This window comes from Eupeodes corollae, chromosome 2 (genome assembly GCF_945859685.1).
Source record: "Eupeodes corollae chromosome 2, idEupCoro1.1, whole genome shotgun sequence".
NCBI classification, from domain to species: domain Eukaryota; kingdom Metazoa; phylum Arthropoda; class Insecta; order Diptera; family Syrphidae; genus Eupeodes; species Eupeodes corollae.
This window is the reverse complement of record NC_079148.1, coordinates 84,941,810-84,963,189: the sequence shown is the minus strand read 5'-3', so window position 1 is coordinate 84,963,189 and position 21,380 is coordinate 84,941,810. Positions and strand designations below refer to the sequence as shown.

The window sequence follows — 21,380 nt, the reverse complement described above, 5'->3', positions numbered from 1 at the left end:
TTACCGTTTATGCAACGTTTATAAATACGGTTTGATTCTTAACTTTAGGTGTTAAGACCATTTCCAAGGTTTATATTTGAAAAATACATGCTCATAGCCATTGAGCAATAAGATTTTACAACATCACAAGAATGATATTATTTAAGCGAATCTGATTGAACCCACTGTAATTTCACTAACAGCTTTTTAGTATATATCATGGTCTATTTCAAAACTCGAACAAGTAGTAAGACTGAAAAAAAAAACAAACCATTATACGTTTATGGCATTTTTTGGCAGTTGGAACTTCGTTTGACATGTGAATACCAACAAAGTGGAAATCTAATTCAAGATACAAGTTGAAGGACGAAACTGATTGCGTGCATGCTTGTTATGCCCTAATAACGAACTCATCCTGGGCAATACATTTAAACCATATGTATATTCACCAAAAGTTCCCCTACAAAACAAAAAAAACACCCTTGCCTTGCGTACTCTTAACAAAGACTAGTAAGTAATGTAAAAGCTTTTCCCCACACTTTTCTCCGAATTTTCGGATATTACCAATTGAAAAAAAGGTGGTTATCCATTTATAATCAGCAGAGAGAAGCAGCACAAAACGTGAATAGCGAAAACAGCGCCTTAATGTCTAGTCCGAAACGCAATGGAGAGAATTACAGGATTCTGGCCATTTTCTTTCGGAGAATCTCTCAAAATACTTAAAGGTGAATCCTGGCATCTTTCAGTAGTGTATTTAAGTTATTCGTGGACGGATATTTTTTTTCGGAAAACCAATTGTTTTTTCTATATACATAGTTATTTATAATCTCTATGTGACCGTTTTCTAAGTGACATTTGACAAAAATTTTGGGCCAACGATTAAATGTTCTTAATCACACTAATCGCATGCATGGAAAGCGAGAGAATATTAGTCCAAGAACTAATGCTTTTTTTTAAAACATATGTATATTGTAAAAAAAAATGGATGACGATAGTTCAACTGAGTTGGAGAGGGATTGAGTAAAAAAAAGGATCTAAAGAAATAGCAGCGGCCATTTAATCTGGATCTGCAACAGAAAACCAGTTGAGTGGTGTATTGTATAGAGCACATGATGATGCTCCTTGTTGTGCGCGTCTTTCATTATGTGTAACAAGTGATTGGGTGTGTTATCCTTTCTGTGTATGTCTTTGTTATACTACTACTGGTGGTAGTTGATTTCCCTTTATATCAGTTAAATTGCTAATTCTTTTTCGATTCTTATTAAATTAAAAAAATGTTGTTATCTTCCCTTACAGTGAAAAATTAATGAAACCTATAATGTGCTATAATGTATGTATGTACGAGTATGTAGTTAATATATCCTTCAGTTTACTTTGTGAAAATTTTTACACTTTTCTATGATTTATTGGATTGAACTTAAAACTAAAATTACAAAAGCAATTTCCCAGCTGTATACTTTTATTTTGGATCAGTATTAATACAAAGAAATCAAAGTTTAATTTTTGCATAGTCCTGAAGTCCTCCATCTTCAACAGAATTTAATTTTTTCTGAGCGTGTTGTTATATAGTTTTTATATAATCTATTTGTATCCGATGTGGAATCAGAATATACAGATAGAGAAAAGTGAAAATGAATCAAATTTATATGTATGTACCTATAATCTAAATATATAGGAAAAACTCTTACTGTGAAGAAAGCTATGAAGTTATAATGATAAATTAAAACGAAATAGAAAAGGCGATAGAATTTGGAAAAACGATACAAAAATGTCAACATAGTAACAAGTAAAATAATATAGATCGAATTAATCAATTGGCGCGTTGTACATACGTTATGATGTGCTTAAATTTTGTTTTCCTGTGATATAATTTCTGTACGGATTTCAATTGAAATACAACGCAAGTTTTAATAATCTTCTTTTTAGTCTTAACTACGTTGTAACTATATGGTGAGTGGAAGATTTGTATATCCTTTATTTTTGCATTATATGATATTTTATATAATATAATATATAATTTACATATAATATATTTATATGTATCTACATATACATATTTTTGATTTGTTCAAATTTTGAGAATTTCTCCTTCGGCTTAGGGAGATTCCAACTGTTAATCTTGCAAGTATTATAAAAAAAAATATAATGCGATAGTAATTGTTGATTCGCTTTAGTGATATAAATGTCTTGTGTTCAAATTAAGTAGTATTCAACCAAATAAATAGAAAAATATCAAAATTGAGCTTTTAAGCGATTTCTTATTACTATCTGCCCAACCGGACTTCGTTCTATAAAAATAAAATAAACAAAATAAATAGGACGTTTTTCGGAGTGATCACTTTATTAATTTATGTAGTGTAAAATCTTAATTTTGCTTCTGGAAAAAGGGATGTAATATATAAAATTGATGCTTTCCAGATAGAGAGAACAAAACTAAAATGCACAAGATATTCATTTATACATTAGGTATAGTAAATTCGAGCAATGCAGAAGTCAACATTAAACTAAAACGAACATCTTTATTACAGCATTGTCGTCTGAATCAATGAATTGCCATAATGTTGGAAGCTTAAAAACACCTGATATTTCTTATTTTTTTAAAGTTTTGTTACTATGTTACTTTTTTTGCGTTTTGTTAAATTTTGTTTTAATTCAATTTAATAAGGTTTATGCAACTCTTTGCAATTGTGTTTTATATCGGTGGCTTACCCTCCGAATTATAATACCTTTTTACAAAGAAAATAAATACAGAGTATCTTTAAATTATTATTTAAAGACTATTTATAAACACTTTATAGGTAAATTAATCCACATTTTCCTCTCAAACCCACATTTTTGTTAATTTTTTTTTTAGAATTTTTTGATTTATTTTGTTAGGTTTTATTTTTTGTACACTATCATTTTTTGTGTTATTCGCTTTATTTTACGATTTTTTAAAACGATCTACGATAACATAATCCAAAATACAAATGGAGAAAAAAAAAAGAAATAAAATAAAAATAAATTATCATAACGTTTAAGTGCGGTAGTCTTTATAAATATTTTTAAGAATATTGTTACTCATGCTAAGATCAAACAGGTTTGAGTTCATGGATGCCTAATGATTGCGGTGTTGGAAAACATGCATTACCTCTATTGTGGTTAAAAGTTTGTGAATAAGGACAATATCAATATTTGAAAAAGTCATATCCAATGTTGATAAAGGAGAGATTGTAAGGAGTGCTTTTAAGGCGAAACGTATGAAGTTGCGTTGAACCATAGACTAACTAATAATATTATATTAATTATTAATTATTAATAATAATAATATTATTAGTTGGTTCTATGTTCTATGGTTGAACAAATTAAATCTTAAGTTGTCGATCTCGTAAAAAGGGGTCGATTTTACTTATTAACATTTTTTAAACACCGGTTTAATAAATACTTTCATTCATATGGCTGTCAATTTAACTGAGCTAATATATAGTGCACATGTGATTTAAATTGTTTCCAGAGGAATATTAATTTTTAAGTAATGTAAGGAATGATAAATTAAAACTTTTACACAAGATTATGGTTAAAAGTTACTTTATTAAAAAAATATATACTTAAAACTAACCGGTCTAATCATGTGCGGTAGGAATCGAACTGACGTCTTGTTGATCATCTCGTTCTCCTCGGAGGTTCGGATGACGGTGATTGCCAGCGGCGGCGTCGGTAGTAATTTATCTCTTTTTTTGGATCTTATCTTTACTGTTGGCTTGAGTGGTAAACCAAGGAGTTTATGACGATCCCAAACTTCTTTCGGGGTTGGTGTCATGTAATATTATGCACTTGTTGACCCATGAGGTCGCCATGTGTTAACTCTCCACTTGGTCGGAAGAAGATTATCCCAATCTATCGCTCAACATCTGCTGTACCCTTGATCTTGAAGTGTCCATGAATTCTTCCATCTCTATTGTGACCTGTTCGATCGTGCTTGGGCAAGTGACTTCTTTGATTCTGGTTGTGCGATAACTCTGAATTATTATGATTATTTTGTAGATAGAGTAAATTAATATTAACATGAACAACTTAATACATATTCCCCAAACTACGCGTTTTTTTTAGATCTGTTATAAAAGGTTCTATATGATCAAGATTTATGTACATGAGTTTCTCGTCTTGTGAAGCAATAAATTAGAGTATTTGGACTTGAGTTGGTTTGCTTAACTTAATATGCAATTAAATATTTAGAATGAAACAACAACAACTTGTGTGTGCTACCACCAAGTTCATAGGTTATAGCTATTTCACTGGGACCAACCCGATCATCAGACTCCTTTAGTGGTGCTTAATCGCTTTATGTTCAATTTAATTTTTGAAGAACTTTTGCCTGAGCTGGGCTTGAACAAGCGATCTAGCATGTGAGGAGCTAGTGCACTACGCACTACGCCACCGCACCCACATGAAAGTTGTAAGCCAATTACAGGTTTTTTCGTTCTATCGAACTATACTGAACCGATTAGCATTTTTCTAAGCACACACAAGTAATTGTTGTTGTTTTATTCATGTTCCTTCTATTATCTCCTCTCTTTTTCATAAGCCATATATTATAAATTAACTTAATATGTTCCAGCATTTGGTTTTTCTAAATTCAGATAAATTTTGCCATTAATAGACACGTTCTGTTCAAATTGGATCAAATTGATTCCTGACAATTCTATTCTATTATTTCTATTGGTTGATTACGTACAGTTTACTTTATATTTATTTAGAAGGTTGGTTAAACAACTAGATTCTTTACTGATTTTACAATAGTGGTGGTTGAGTTCCTTTTTACATTCTGATTTATAAAATGTTTTCTTATATTTAATGATTTCGCTTAGTATTATAATTTTTCCACCATTTATATTATTGCTTCTGGTTATATAGTGGTTTCCTAACCCTTTTACCTTGGTGTATTTGATAAATGCAACGATAATATTATTTTTTTGTACAATTTTAAAAGTGGAAGCTTTTTTTTGTTCCATAATGTTTTTTATTTCATTTAAATCTAACAATAGAGTATTGAGTATATTTGATTTACTTAAATTAATAGTATTTATTATTTCTCTAAGTTCTACAATTATATTTTTTATTATTTTACTTTCTGTAATTCCTTTACTATTAGTATCTCTATACATACTATCTAACTTTTCGAATAGTTGTTTATTAATGTTTTTTGTCTTTTGTTTGACTTTATTAGTTCCTGTACTTTTAAATTTATCCTAAGGGCGTCATCGTGGTCTGCACTACCAGAGATCCATTTCCAAAGTGTACCTATTTCATTGATATCTCTTCGTTCTCTATTCCTGATAGATAGTTCGTTGAGTTCGGCCATTTCTAACTCCTGGACAATAAGTTTTAGAATTTCTTTTTTTCCTCTAAATCTCTCTAATATTTAGGAGAAGGAAGTTAAATTGATGACGTGATAGATCTCACCGTAGTTTTCGTAGACCGCGGCTTTACCGTTTTCTATTACAATGAATTCATCTCTGGTGTAGTCGGTTATTTGTTGCGCTAAAGTTGAAACGACTAGCGTCAGTATAAGAAGCATCATCTGAGAATTTAATTTCTCATATTATCTTAATGAATTTTTCGGTTATTTGAATCTATGACTACGTTCCCTAAGTCTTCCTTAGCTTTCTTTTTTTGGAATAAAGGTTTATTCTTACTTCTTCTCTGTACATTGTTTACAAAAATTGTTTCCCCTACTTTATATGTTTAATTTACCTATTTTTATTACAATATCCTAACATTTTTTGTTGGTGTGCTTGGAGTTCCTTTTTTGTGTCACCATTATCTATATAATTGTGGAATATGTCCGTTGGTCGCTTCTCTGTTACCGTGTGAACATAAATTGGAGTCTCTCCAATTGGCTGCTTATTAGGATGTCTCTCATACTTATTCTTTTTACAGATTTCGCATGTAGCGTGTATTGAGAGGATCTGTTTGAAAGCGTTTGGCAAATAATATTTACCTACAATCTGCTTATACACTTCTTCTTCGCTGGTCTATGAGCTCGATTGTGTTAATAGGTGATAAAAGCTAATTGCTCCTCTGTAACGCCATTAACTATTTGGTTACAGAATACAAATTTTACTGTTGGAAATTCTTCTAAGAGTTTGTCCTTCATTTTAAAGAACATCTCCTCAGTGCTATAAATTCCTACTGTTAACCCGTTTTTATTATTGCTTTAATTTTACTTACGATGTCTAAATCTTTGAAAAGCACTGTATGTCTCCAGTAGCCTGCGTGTATTTCTTTTGAAATTATATTATTGTTAAGTGATTCGTTTAAAATTAATTGCACCTTAATTATCTTATATGTGGAATGAGACTACTCTTTGCACTGTGAACAGTTCCTACTTCTGATTCATCTTCATTCATCATATTATTTCCTGTCTACTGAGAGCGTCTGCTACGACGTTTTCTTTACCTGGTTTGTATAGAATTTCTGGAGAATATTCTTGTATGAAGGAGCGCCAAAGTTTTATTTTTGCGTTTGGGTTCTTATCACCAAATGCAAAAGTTTATGGTTGGTGATCTGTATATATGCGGATACCACTCAAGTCGTAGAGATAATTTCTTTAATGTCCAAATTATGGCAAGAAGTTCCTTCTCGTTTGTACCGTAGTTTTCTTTGGTTTTACTTAAGGTTCGACTTATAAAAATAACTGTTTTATTGTTTTGGCTAAGCACTGCACCTATGGCTGAGTTGCTATCGTCTGTAGTTAGATCAAATCTCTGGGTAAAATCAGGTTGGTTGAGTGTAACCTGTTCGCAGAGTTTGTCTTTCAATATCTTGAAATCTTTAAAGCCTCCTTATCGAATTTTGTTGTTATCTTTTTGCTATTACTTTGGCCAGTTCTACCATTCACTCCTGTGATACGATGTATTCCAGAAATTCTACTTCCTTCATGAAGTCTTTCGATTTTCGCTCGATATTCTCATGTTTGCTTCGCTTAAGGCTTTAGTTATTGTCTCGATATGTTCGAGGTGGTCTTCTTCTGTTTCTGAGTATATAATGACGTCATCGATATAGAAGTGGCAGAATTTGCCTATATACTCGCGGAGGATATCATTAATAGTTCTCTGGAAAATTGACGGTACGTTTTTGAGCCCAAATGGCATTCGAAGGAATTCGTACTTACCATTGTTAACGCTAAAAGCTGTTTTCTCCCTATCGCTTTCCTTCAGTTTAATCTGATGGATACCGCTCTTTAAATCGAGAGTCGTGAAATAACTAGTCTTGCCCAAATTAGCTAGGATAACAGAAATTTCCGCCATTGGGTACCTTTTGGTTTTGGTAAATTAATTAATCTTTTTAAAGTCTATGAATAGCCTATGCTTTTTCTTACCGTCCTCATCTAAACCTATCTTATCTACAACCCATACAGGAGAGTTATATGCACTTCTGCTAGGTTGTATCATATTATTTCCGAGTAAGTTTTCGATTTCTTTATTTACGAAATTCCCCACTGACTGTGAGTATGGATAACTCTTGGTCCAAACAGCTGTTTCTATAGTAGTATGTGTGCTACATTGCACACGAGTGTTATATGGAAGATAATTTGGGTTCTCGGTCAAAACACCCTGATATTTTTTGTAAATAAAAGTAAATTTTTCATTTGTTGAAACTTCGTTATTTTAATTTAGAGTGTTTACCAAAGTTTCGTTGAATATTAAGGGTATCATTTTCCAACGCTGAATTTCTGATATTTATATTACCTTTTACTTTCCTTAATAATTTGATACCTTTAATTGCGTCAAAATCTTCGAGCTCGCTTGACTCGTAAAATTTATCTTTTACTCCCAAGATATTTATGTCTTGATAAGTGTGGATGATGGTGGTTCCGTGGACACTATAGACTCGCGATGGGGTTTCAAGCTCCACACTTGGGAACAGCTCTGGTTTAATATAATTATGCGTTGCTCCTACATCTATTAAAATATAAAATACACGCCCCGACCTACCATCCGTTCTTTTTATATACGGAAGGTCGTGCCTTATTCTAAAAATTACCGCTCTCTTTTAAGTTATTGAGGCGTGGAAATTTATTTGTAGCTATCTGATCGCTACCTGTTCGGTCTCTTTTAAACGGGTTGTTACTATATGTGTTATTAGACCATTGTGGTCTATTACTGTTAGGGTTATGAGGCATGGCTTGTCTCGAGTTCAATAAATTCCCACTCGATGTGTCCATTCTCTCATGTCGGTTATGACCAGTTCCGAAATTGTTCGAATGGCGATTCTGTTGCAAAGGTCTATTCCGTTGGAAGGAATCCATAAAGTGCCTGTTTTGGTAAGGCCAGCTGTCCTGGTTTGTTCCTCTGCTTTGACGGAATGGCCAGGTCATTGATTGGTCAAACAACTGATTCGGTCCAGGTTGTCTAGAATGATGTTGGCCCAAGTTTTTCATCCTTGTTTGGTTGGATTCTATTTCCTGTGCTCTCGCCAGAGCATTAGGTAGATCCCCAGGATTGAGAGAAAATACAAAGTTACTCGTGGGTAGACTAAGCTCCGTAACAAACACGCTGTTTCGGCAGTTCTAGGTCCATAACTCATAATCGTCTTGTTAATATTAAGCGTCAGTACTTTCGTCACGTCATCGTAAAAGTCTTGAAGAGTTTTACTATCTTGTCTCATATTTCTTAACTCGGTTTCTAGCATGTGAACAGGCCTTTTGTCGCTATAAGTTAGATCTAACCGACCTAAAATCGCGTCAATATTTAACGTCGTGTCATGACTGGTGAGGACGTCGTTAGCTTTCCCTACGATTTTGTTCCTCACTATGTTCACCACGGAAAAATATCTTGACTCGCCCTTACACGACTCGTACACCTTCATGGCATTTATTATAATTATTTATTATTATAATTTTCTCCATTGAATTGTGGTAGACATTTTGCTACTTAAGTTTTTTACTGTTATGTATATTTAAACTTTATATCTTTCTCCAACCACCTTAATTTTTGGGTTTTAATAACGTTTCTTAATCAAATAGTTAATAGCATAAATTTGAATTTAATTAATTCGAATTGAAAAGCAAAAGGTAAAATAAACCTAGTTTTAGTGACTTTTTTTTAAAATTAGTTATAATAAATCTATATATATAAAAATCAATGCCACTTTTCGTTGTAATGTTATAACTCAACAATGTATTTAACGATTCGGCTGATTTTGGTCTTGAATTATTCGTGGAAGTCCAGAGAAGGTTTGTACGTTAAGAAAATTTAAAAAAAAAATCCTTGAAAAGGTGTAAAATCTACATCTTTCCATACTCCAATATACAAACAATTTGTACTTAAACTTAAAGAAATCCCGATTGGTTGATTACCTTGGAAATGTACAACGAAGCTGTAATAATAATTGAAAATATGTGTCTAACGATTGTAACCGATCGTGAGATACATCATTTTTTTGATCGTGAATTGCAACGTGAGCAGGAGTTCAATTCTAATGATTTACATACGTTTGTACAATCGAATATAATGATATCTCTCGTTCTATCATTGATTTTAGCGACTATTCGATCGAAATAGAAAATTGCATTGGCACTTGCATCCTCGGGAATTGCTGCTACATTATTAGAAGGTGGTCGGACCGCACACTCTGCATTAAAATTGCCATTGAATCACCCGTACAAACTCCAACTTGCAATATTTCGAGAAATTTTGCTATGGCAAAAGTTCTGCGATAAACGTCAATTATTTTGTGGGGTGAGTGCACAATGGCGAATAAAAAATCAATAGAAGCATTTAATCGAACAATGCAAGATTTACGCATTAAACAACAGCTGTTTTGGTGGTGCTCTAATATTGCTGTCAGGGGACTTTCGTCAAACATTGCCTGTCATTCCTAAATCAACTTCTACTGATGAAATAAACGCCTGTTTGAAGTCATCAGTTCTTTGGAGATACATATGTACGAAAATTGACATTGAACATTAATATGTGTATTTTTTCTACATAATGATGCAACTGTTCATGAGTTATCAAAACAATTGTTAGAAATTGGTGATAGCAAAATACCAATCGACAGTACCAATGGATTGATCACTTTACCGAAAATTTTGTGTACAATTGCGCAATCTATAGATGAGTTGATTGAATGTGTTTTTCCGAATATTGAATATTTGAATATTTTTTTCAATATCCGAATTGAATTTTTAAATTCATTGCAACCGGCTGGTATATCACCGCATTGCTTGAATCTGAAAATTTGTTCTTTGATTATATTATTGCGAAGCATTAATCCACCAAAACTGTGTAATGGCACCAGATTGGCAGTGAAAAAGTTATTGCCAAATTTGATTGAAGCTACAATATTAACTGGTAAATCAAGAGGAGAAGTGTGTTTGATACCGATTATCCCTATGATTCCAACTGATATGCCATTTGAATTCAAAATATTATATTCTTGGATTGGATATTCCAAGGGCAAACACTTCACGTTTGTGGTGTCAATTTGGAGGAATTATGTTTTTCACATGGCCAACTTTATGTTGCCTGTTCCAGAGTCGGTACACCCTACGGTTTATTTATTCATGCTCTAAATGAAAAAAACTACCTTTTGCTGATAAATATAATATATGTATATATTATATATATCATTTGGTTTTTTTTGGACTTTTAAATAGCTAGCAATTTAAAATATTTTTTGTTTGAATAAATGAACTCAATAATCATTTTTTATATTACTATTCCTTATACGTAGCGAAGCACGTACCGAGTATATAGTTAGTATAATTATATAAATTGCTTTAACTTCCTTACTCTCCGTCGTTGGGTTGAATTTCAACGTCAGGCTTACTTTTCTGATCTATGGAAATCGATGTCCCGGGTTTGCTTAGGGTGCTTTACGCCTTAAGTCTTGGAGTCGTTCCCCCGTTGTTCAGATTTTAAGTCTGTTTGCTCTAGTTCCCGTGGCTGAAGGGTACTTGTTTCTTTTCTCCTTCTTGGATGCCTTCGTTAAAAGTTCTTTGTCGACTGGTTGGTTTTTCACCCACTGAATCACTTTTTATCATTGATCGAAAAATTAATTTAACTACACGGGTCCCTGCTCGGGCGCCAACTAAAACTTTTACACAAGATTATGGCTAAATGTTACTTTGTTAAAAAAATAAATACATAAAACAGTGTAATCATGTGCGGTAGGAATAACTGACGTCTTGTTGATCATCTCGTTCTCCTTGGACGTTCGGATGACTGTGATTGCCAGCGGCCGGCGTCGGTAGTAATTTATCTCTATTTTTGGGTCTTATCTTTACTGTTGGGTCGCCATGTGTTAACTTGATATGCGAGTATATCATTTTTTCATTTTTACGGACGAATTTCCAAAAGCTTTTGGGGCCAAGCTTAAGAGATCTTTCCATACTTATTAGATATTCATCATATAAATGATTAAAGATAAATTCAAACTAATCATATACTCTATAAGAGTTATTTATTATTGACTTATTTTCAATACCACACCCAGAAAAATGTTCAGAAAGCTGCTGAAAATTAGCTTTCCGAAAGTCAATAGAATATGAAAAATAATGGGAGTTAGTATTTTGTAGCATATGGCTGTCAAAGTCAAGAAAAACATCAAGTTGGGGATGGAATCAATCTATATTCGATAATGCAAAATTTGATTGAACGTCTGTGGTACTTATAACGTCATATGAAAAAACTTAAGCATCTTGCACATGAGCTACGAGTACTATATGCGAATTTTGGATATTCACTTATTTTGACTTTTCTTTCACATGAGCTTTATTTCTATTCGCAGACAGCGACGAATTGTAAATTTGACCCAGAGATGAGATGTGTAGTCAGAGAAAAAAGTTAAGTAGAATTAAATTACCTGTTAAAAATGTGAGGCTTTTTAATTTTTGTATGGGATCTGATGTATAAGGTTTTAGAGAGCCACACTTTTCTATTCTTCAATCTAAATTTATTTTTAACACATTCCTGTGCTTGTTAACTCGAAAGATTTGCTAAAAATGATGAGAGTGTTATAATTAAAAACAAAACTTAAATTGTTTCGGAAAAAGTGGCTTCTGAGAAGTTTTATGATTTATAAATATGTGCATGTGCATTGTGCATCCACTCAGTATATAAATAATTTGTTTAAGACGAACTAAAACCAAACCACTTCACCTTTAGGAAAGATTTAATTTCTCCTAAAGGGAAATAACTTTGAGGTATGTTAAATTAAATATAAAAATGCTTCGAAAAAAATTAACTGTACCAAAATTTACAGATTTTTAGCTACCGGCACGAGTTTTGTCGATTTGGGATTTAGGTTCAAGATGGGAGTGTCAACCATAAAATGTGTCATTAACAAAAATATAGACGCAATTGTTCTAAAATGTCTTGAAAAAGCAATTCCCAGCAGATGAACTATTGCTGGTTTGCTTTAAATATCCAACGATTTTCTACAATATTGGAATTTTTCAAATTGGTTAGGCGCAATAGATGGGAAACATGTCCTTACATGTGCTCCTAAAAATAGTGGAAGCTTATATTTATATATATATATACATATATTATTTAATTATAAGAAAAGTTTTTCTTCAATCTGATGGCGTCTGTGCATGCAAGGTATCGGTTTATTATTGTAGATATATGTACATAGGTGTGTATATGGCAGCAATGCGGATTCTAACGTTTTTCAAATTCACCAATCGGGGCTTAAGAATCCTGAACACCTTAATCTGCCGGAAGATACACCACTTCCTGGGACAACGAACAAAATTCCATTTGTTTTAATCGGCGATGAAGGCTTTGCATTAAAGTCAACAATTCTTCGGCCTTATCCGGCCCACAAGCTCTCAGTAAAAGAAAGGTGATAATGTTTTAAAAAAAAATCGTTCCTAGACTCAACGTCCTAATTAATACCTAATCCTAATCAAGGCGAGATTAGGCATGATGGTTAGTGCGTTGGACTGTCATGCAAGGGGTCTTGGGTTCAATCCCTGCCTGTGCCACCAAATTAATTTTCGCGGGTACTGCCTCTTGCGAGGAATTGACAAATCCTTCAAGAGTAATTCTTGTCATGAAAAAGTGCTTTCTCAAATCTAGTCGTTCGGAATCGGCCTAAAAATTGTAGGTCCCTTCCATTCCTGACAACCGTACTCGCACACAGGAATGGTTGAGAGTTTGTAAGTCACTAGGCCCTGGTTCACAACGGACTGTTGCGCCACCCCATTTGATTTTTGAATCAAGGCGAGAAGAGTTGTTGAAAACGCTTTTGATATCGTGGCTCATACCTGGAGCGACTCGAGGTTCAAACAGAATCGACAATTAATGCTATTCTTGTTTGTTGCATTTTTCACAATCTATTACGCATGGACATTCTTGAAAGCACAACTCTATGTGAAACAACAACTTCCACAGCAACACAACCACAAGTCGACAGGGAGAAATCATGAGTTTCGGCTTCCAGTGGATACGATGTTCGAAGCCAATTTGCCGATTGTTGTGTAAATGAAGGGTATCTACACTTTCAGTATTAAATGATATAAACTCGATTTATGATATATTTATTATATTTTAAAATATTTTAATTAAAAAAACAAAAAAGGAATTTAGGAATTACGAAGTTTTATTCAGTCTTTTTGTTTACATTTCATTTCATAAATCTTTAAACTAAACTTAAATAATACATTATAATATAAAAAATAATAAATTTACGTTTCATATCACAAAAACTTAATCTAACCATAAATATCACAGAATAATAATAATAACAAAAAGAAATAACACACAAAAATAGTACACAAATCATTATTGCGCGTTGCGCAAGAGAAGGAAAGAATTTCTCCGGCGGGTGAGACTCGGGTTTGTTCATCTCACTCAACACCGCCAAAAATTTATCTGCGTTCGAGTCAGCCTTTTTTTTTTTGCTTTTTTTTTTAGTGGTTTTGGGTCTTCGGAAGTACCCGGTCACTTATTAGTTTGTGTTGTTGATTCTTCACCAACACACTCCTCCTCGCAGACTTCGTCAAGGGTTTCAATTTGGCTCTGCATATTCCCAAAAGTTCTAGAAATAAGCAAACTTTTGAATACAAAGAAAAGAAGAGACGAACATCTTTGATATTGCCTTGGATCTTCCACACTTGGGATAGGAAATTTTATAATTTCAAAGTAGGGCCATGTCTTCTTTGGTAAAGCTTGTAAACCGCTGTTTTTTTTTTGTAGTATTTTGCGAATATGTCGCGCATAGTTTCACTAAAATTAAAATAAATTTTGTTATTGCATGTAAAAATTAACAAAGCTTTTCTTTTTACCATCCGTATTTAAGACAATGGAAATATTTTGTTACCCTCCTTTCTTCATGTAGCGGTCTAAATATGAGCGTTCGGATTTGTTGTATAATGCGGGTTGGCTTCAACTTCCAACCCTTTTCTCAATATTTTCCTCAGCCCTGACCTTTCACAAAAAAAAAAAAAACAAAACAAGACAATTTATTCGTTGCAGTGTGGATGGTATGTGGAACGGGAATAGAGTTTAGACAGTTTGTAGCAACCGCTCAGCAATTCGTTACTACCAAATTGTATATGATATGAGATAATATAATAGATAATAATAATAGAAGCTCCTGTTGAGACGAACTCAATGATGCGTCTAATTAGTGAGATTCGTCTTCTTACGTTACCCAGCTGATACATGGGAGGTAAAAGTCACCTACAAGAAGAATATTGCTTGCCTAACTAGCAATGTCCATCAAGAGCAAGAGAGAGTTCAACAGAAGCTGATGCCAGGCTTTTTGAAGGAATGTGGACGTTTAAAAAAAATAAATCTTTTGACTGCAGTGATATTTGAACGCAAATAATTTCAATTGTCAGGTTTAAGGGATGGTGTACAAAAATTTTGTCTTGCCTAAAAATTTGATCAACAAATTCCATGTTTAAGATAGAGGCGTTCAACTATGTTTTAGTGAAAGTGAATAGACCGTAGGAAGAAGCCTGAGTATTATTAAAAGCTTTACTTGTTTTGATGCAAAGCACTCTTACATTTTGGTAGTAGAGTAAGAATTGATTTGAATAAATTTTCTTCTTAAACAAAAAAATAACACCAAATAGTATATTTTACATACGAACAAATGGGTATGCATTTTAAAGCAACGAGATGCTGCAACAAGTCTGTAAGTAAGCTAAAAATGAAGATCGATTCAAGTTTGGGTACTGATTCTTAGCGAGAAATGAAGATGGATTTGGATCATTCACGTTGTTTAAATACTTTTTGTAGATGATTTTGGTCCACAAAAGTATCTTGCTGTCGCAAAAATACCTCCTCTTCTTAAAAAGCAGCTTATTGTTTATTAAAAGTGTATTCTGTATAGCTATGTATAGCTAATACTAATAGTCGGATGTCGAACAGCTGGAGAAAATGTTTCGAAGAAATATTAAATTTGTTTTCTTGAGCAACCAGATGCACATTACATTTTCTTAATATCTCCATGGCCAGTCATGACGACTCTCTGTAGCAACAACAAAGCACTCCATTTCATCTGGAGAGCTAAACAGAACCAAAATGCTCCAGCAATCATTAGGAATACGTGTGCTTAATATATTTCAAGCAAAACTCTTTAATAATAGTAGTACCGTGGCATGATGGTTAGTGCGTTTGACTGTAAAACATATAAATGTTTGACATATAAATGCTGCTCTGACCAGGGCCAGAGGAGCCTTCGCTCTGACGAAACGGCTGTTTTTTAGCAGTCGGCTTGACCCCAGGGTGAAGGTAATTTGCTACATGGCCCTCATAAGGCCAATGTTGCCCCTTTCCAGATGGAGAAGTTTCGGGTGTTCGAGCGGCAGTGTTTACGACGCTGTACCGGCTTATATCGAACAGCAGAATCTTCTTATATGCATTACTTTTCCAACGAGGTCCTATACAACGGGGCTCGAATCAACAGAATTGGAAATTTCGTGACAAAAATCGTTCGAGGTCACATTGCTATGTCTTCGACCAACAATTTCATTCCACCAGAGGCATTCCTCTTTTTAGATAGATGCGGTCTGATACAGGATAGATTGGCAGTTCCGTTAATCTACCACGTCAGACGAAGAACCGTGGATAGGCGACTCCCATACAATGGGGACGTCATGGCACAAGGCGGAGCAGAGCTCCTTGGGCTCAGAAGGGCTGTGCCCGAACGGGACTGAACTGATAGGGTGAAGCAGGAGAACCAGTTTTGGTGGCTTCAATCGGCACTTGATATTGGGTAGTCGGGATGGAGTTTTAAGCCTTGGCCGGCTTACATACTTGTTTTAGGGTTTAGTTTTAAGCAGAATAGGCATGGTGGCACAAAAAAAAATCAAAAAAAAAAATAAAAAAAATGGAATATAAAAAAAAGGAAAACAAAATAAAAAACGTGAAAAAAGACAATAAAATATAAAAAGAAAAAACCTTAGATTTGCTGCTGTGGTTGTTCTAGTTTTAAGAAGTTTATAGGTAGAATAGGTAGTTTAAGTTAGCGTTAAGTTTTATATTAAGGACCTTATTTTAAGTAGTTTTAAAGTAAAAATAAAAAAGGATTTTGATATTAGTTTTTTTTTTAAATATTTTCTAATAAACACAAAAATAAATTAAATTTAAATTTAAGTAAAATAGATCTTAGGGCCGAAAGGCATTAGTAGTTAGTGTTATAGTTTAACTTAGAGTGTACGTATGGGACCATTAAGTTCGTTGTAAGTTATGGATAAATAGGCTAGTTTTATGAAGTTTTGTCTAGCTTTAAGATAGGTTAATGAATGAATTAATAAAAATGAATTTAAAAAAAAAAGTGCGTTTGACTGTCATGCCAGAAGTCTTGGGTTCGATACATGCATATGCCATCTAAAGTTTCTTTCTACTGCCTCTTACGAGGAATTGACAAATTCTCCAAGAGTAATTTTTGTCATGAAAAGTACTTTCTTAAATATGCTGTTCGGATTTGGCTTAAAACTGTAGGTCCCCTGCATCCCTGACAACTGTACTCGCACACATTAATGGTTGAGTGTTGTAAGTTACTAGGCCCTAGTTCTCAACGGTCTGTTGCCCCACCCAAATTATTTATTTTTAAAACTCTTTAATATGATCGGAGAATTTACGCATAGCTTTTAATTAAAATCGTACCAATTGTTTCCCTAATTTCATCTCACGCGTAGGACTATTACCATTGTAAGTGATACTTAATTTCTCCAACCATCCTTAGAAGTCTTACCAAGCCTTACCAATGTCGAGGGTTTTACACATACTGTAATCAAAACCACCGCTTTTGCATCAATTTTTCACATTTATCAGTAGCGGACAAACCTTCGTAGGATTTTCCACTACGCTCCAATATGATCAGCGAACTCATTATCTGTACAAACCAAGATACAAAATTCTATGAATTTCGTAATAGGGAGCTCATACCTGCGAAGCATATTCAAGATGATGACGGACATTGCAATTATACAAAAAAAGGGATCATTGAATTCCTTTGCCAAGTGTTTTATAAAACCTAGCATACAACTTTCTTTATTAACAATACAATGAATGTGAGGTCTACATTCTAAGTTAGAACAGAAATGAACACCTCAATCTTTAAATATGGAAACGAGACAGAGTTTTTGCTGTGATATACAATAATAAAATACACTACCGATTCGGTTTTTAGTAAAACTTATGGTCTATCAGACTACCTAACACTCTTGACATATTTAGCAAACAAATAGCAGCCAGCTCTGCTATTTGCCTCAAAGCTTCGTCGAAATTGACTTACGACAATATTGGAAACTCCGTAACTCTTAGGTATTTAGAATCAATTCCAAAGCACACAGACTACACCATCATCCAACTGCAATTCGACAGAAATTTCAGATTTCCATACCTCCCAGATCTTTTTGAGAGGATAGGACATTTCTGAAATATGAGTCAATTTATTTCTATACAGATGGGTCAAAAACAAAAGAAGGGGTTAGTGGAGGTGTGTACTCTGAACGACTGAAATTAAGTCTCTCATTCCGCCTTCCCAATCATTGTAGCCTGTTCCAGGTGAAACTTATGGCGATAAAGGAAGTCTTGTCCTGGCTTAAAGAAAACGCGATATCGACATCTGATATCCGTATTTTCTCAGATAGCCAGGCAACTATCAAATCTCTGGACTCTGTCTCTACAAACTCTATAACAGTCCATATCTTTCGATCATCTCTAATGGAGATGGCACAACAGTTTCATATTCACCTTTGCTGGGTGCCGAGCCATATAGACATTCCAGGTAACTGCAAGGCAGATGAACTTAGCACGTACTGGCATACCAATCGCTACTTGTAAACTGTTGCTAATGCAAGACGCTTTGGGCAGGGCACCAAGTGGAACAACATCACCACGTGTCAAGCCACAAAAACATCTGTCCAACAGTGGATTTAAAACGTTCAAGGTGCTTGCTCTCTCTAAGCAGATCGAATTTAAGCTCGATAATAGGTGTCAAAACCGGACACTGTCTAATAGGAAAGCACGCCACGAGACTGCGTATTCTCAAATGACTTTTGCAGAAGCTGTATGGACGAGGAAGAAGAGGAAACAGTTCTTCATCTTCTCTGCGCATGCTCTGCTCTGGCTCGAAACGCAAGAATTATTTTTTAACGATATAAACAATCTAAATCATATCAGTATAATCAGCCTCTCACGTTTCGTAAGGGACTCAAACTGGTTCCATTGAGCTTAGGAGGAAGCCTCAAGATTCATGTGGTATCACAATGGGCCATTAAACTGGCCTAAGTGTGTCCGTTTCTATCTTGGACAGCCACTATAACCTAACTTAACCTAATCTATGGCCTGTCATTTTAAAGATTTGAGGGTAAGGCTATTTTTGTCACACCAAAATGTGAAACTATCAATGGCGGCTTGTATAAGGATACGATCTTGGGTGGACTTTATTGTCTTAAAAATGTTCATGTCATCGACAAAAATAAGAACTTCACTTGAGCCTAGACATGACGATACGTCGTTAATAGACAGGATGAAAAATGGTGGAAAACCAAGAGCTTTAAGGTTAAATAAAATAATTCCATGGCTAAGTTGTTCAAAAGCTTTAGAAAAGTCAGTGTGTACACAGTTAACTTTAAAACCATGTTCTAAAGTGTTTAAACATATGTTTGAGAATGTGAGAAGATTTGTAACGGTTAATCTTTTTCTCACAAAACCATGTTGTTGTTCGCCAATCAGATTTTTATTAAAAAATGCTACACATTCACAAACAACTTGTTCAAAGAATTTAGGAATGCAAGAAAGCTTTGCAATGGGCCTGTAGTTTGTTATATACAAATATATAAACATAACAAAACATTGTTTAATTTTTGTCCAAAACTTATTTGCGATATTTACTTTGTTGACGCTACCAAGGAAACCAAGAACGGTTATTCGCATGAGGCTTTGTTATTGGAGCCAGACATAGGTAATTAGTCTTGAGCTATAGGTGCATCACCGAACACCTCATGAACATCGGCATCAAGGCTGAAGATAGTATATTAAAATTATCTTGTTATATATGAATGTCAAGCTAGGAAGGGAAGACATCTTGGTGGAATAGTCCGGAAAACAGTCTGCACCACAACACTTCGGACAAAATAACGGATTCGAGTTCTCTGTTTTGCTGCTGCGCGAAACGTTCCGTACGCGTTTTCCACACCTCAACACCCACAAACGTCAAAGCGGGTATACAAATTCACTGGTTTGGGATATGAAGGGGGAGGACTTTAAACACAATTGCTGAAACGCAAAAATCAATACAAAAGAGTAAAAATAATAATTATTTTTATTCAAGTTTGTAACAAATTAGTATATTACAAAGCTTTTAGTTAATAACATGGGACAGTTAATCAGGTCGGGTGGATAGCACTTATTTATTATTTTGAACTATAAATACTTTTAATTACAATTTAATTAAGCACATGCAACATATAGAAAATCATGATTTTCCAAATCTAAATCACAAATGGACATTGTTGGGCCTTGAGACTAATTTGTAAACATGGCAAAAGCTAAACGAATTGGAAACTGTAACCGTACAATCTGACGGTATCATACATTTTTATTAAGTTTACTTTGTATAATTCGTTCCCGATCTTGGAACCCGCTTCACTTTTATCAAAAAAAAAAGTAAAAGCTTAGTTTGGGAAACTTAATAGAAAAATTCTATTGTTAAACTTTAAAAGTACGTGTACATAACATTAGGTTACCTACTACGAACAATATAAATTACAGATACGAGTCCAGCTGTGAAAAGAGCTATATTAGCACTCATGTATATTTTTTCACAAGTTTGAAAGATGTAGGGAAACGATACACAAGCAGACAAATAGTTTTGGCGATGGACCGATGTCATTTTTATTTGCTTGGTCCACAATTTCTGAATATATTATCCAGCGTATTTCTTAATCCCTACCTTAGCTATTTAAATTTGAAGATCATGATCAAAAATGTTCCATTTAACAAGATGGGAATCTCACGCTGGCATTTCGGTTTGCCTAAGAGCTATTGAGGACTAAATGTGTGAAAGTGTGCATGAAATGATGCAACAACCAAACACATTTTCGAATTTAGTCCTCAGGCCCATCAAAATCTTCATTTTGAAAGTTTCATGGCCGCGTTAAACAACGAAAAAATCCTAACCAACAGAATCTGAAGTGCTGAAATGGTCTTAATTTGGAAGATTTGCATAGCTTTTTAATTTCAATCCAAATAAATGTTGTAATTGTATATATAATTAAAGAAATTGACCAAATACATATTTAATGATTTATTAGTTTTGTGTTTTGTTTACTTAAATTATTTGCAAACGCTATATGCGCTGCAACTGGTTAAATATATCTGTAAGTAAAGGGATACAAATTTAACTCAATACTTTGTAAAACAACAAAAAAGACTTGTTTATACATATTTTTTACATAATACAAAATACTAAAGCACAACCTATGCTATTTTTTCAGCTGTAGTTTTATTTTGTGCATTTTATGAATTTCCTTTAATTTGTGTGCTCTATTTCTGTGCTGCAATACGTTATTTTTTATTTCTTTCTTAGTTAAATTGTACAAAACATAAAATATATTTAAAGTTTTTTTTTGTATTGTCAAACATTTTGCTCTAATGAAACTTTGCTTTTTTTATGTTTAGCACACGACAAATTGTGTGATATTTATAACATTTAAACTTCACTGCATCTCAATTTTAATGTAGCATTCGAATTTTTTCCTTAAATACTTTACTGCTATTGATTCAATTTTATATAAAAGATTATTAAATACCTTGGATAGCAATCAGTTTAACGCTAAAACAACTAAACGAGATGTTTTATTTTGTGCATAGCACTCAAAATGAAATGAAATTAGTAAAATGCAATAAAATTAAAAATACTAGTTTTATTTTGTATAAACACCAATT

General features: G+C 33.7%; 1 protein-coding gene across 5 annotated transcripts in view; it reads left to right on the top strand.

Moving 5' to 3' along the window:
* Positions 1–760: 760 nt before the first annotated feature.
* The window catches only part of LOC129946354 (dopamine D2-like receptor), a 95,459-nt gene continuing 74,839 nt past the window's right edge, over positions 761–21,380 (top strand). For all 5 annotated transcript variants that reach the window (XM_056056502.1, XM_056056506.1, XM_056056504.1 and 2 more), the window contains exon 1: positions 761–1,929. The gene's annotated coding sequence lies outside the window, so the exon portion shown is untranslated. The remainder of the gene's footprint in view (positions 1,930–21,380) is intronic.